Below are 897 nucleotides of genomic sequence, written 5' to 3' on the forward strand. Positions count from 1 at the left end.
CGCCTGCCCAGGAGGCAGCCCCAGGGTCAGCTGCTCCAGGCCAGGCTGCAGAGGCCCCAGCCCCAGTTGCCCAGGCATAGTCACCGAGGCACTGGCTTTTCTTTAAAGTCACTATCTCTTTCAGGTGAACTTTTATATAGTTTTTAAAGATTTATTTGAAAGGCAGAGTTATGACAGACAAGAGAGCTTCCATCCGCCGATTCATTCCCCAAATGGCCACAACAGCTGGAGCTGGGACCATCATTGGGGTCTCCATGTGGGCGCAGGGGCCCAAGCACTTGGGGGCATCTTCTGCTGCCTTCCCAGGTGTACTAGCAGGTGGCTGGATTGGAAGTGGAGCAGCTGGGACCTGAACCAGGGCTCACAGGGGATGCTGGCACCACAGGCGACGGCTCAGCCCACTGTGCCACAATGCCAGCCCCTCAAGTAAACTTTCTAGAGACATACATGTTCGCAAAACCACATGTACACAGCTGGATTAATTCCGGTGGTCCCATCTGTTCAGCCGGCATCAGGTGAAGCACAAAGAAATGACCGGCACCCCAGTGTCTCCTGATTTTCTGCAGTGACCACGCCCCTCCCACCCGAGCTCACCTGTGACGCAGGGCACGGGTGTGTGTGCTTCCACCTCCGTGTCGGTGCAGTTCCCCGCTGTGTACTCTGGGAATGGCTCCTTTCGCCCAGTGGTCTGCCTACATGCTTTATCCATGCCATTAGTTCTCATGGCTAAAAAGCAGTCGATCCTGCGACTCTACCAGTGTATACATTCTGTTGTGAATGGCCACGGGGCCAAGGGACCTGCTGCTAAGCTGCTGGGTGCTCGCGGGGAGCGGTGGCTTCGTACCGAGGCCCTTCTCTGTGCGTGTCTGCCCCTCAGAACTGTGTGTCTTTCTCATC

The sequence above is a fragment of the Oryctolagus cuniculus genome, chromosome 4 (genome assembly GCF_964237555.1).
Source record: "Oryctolagus cuniculus chromosome 4, mOryCun1.1, whole genome shotgun sequence".
Classification (NCBI taxonomy): Eukaryota; Metazoa; Chordata; class Mammalia; order Lagomorpha; family Leporidae; genus Oryctolagus; species Oryctolagus cuniculus.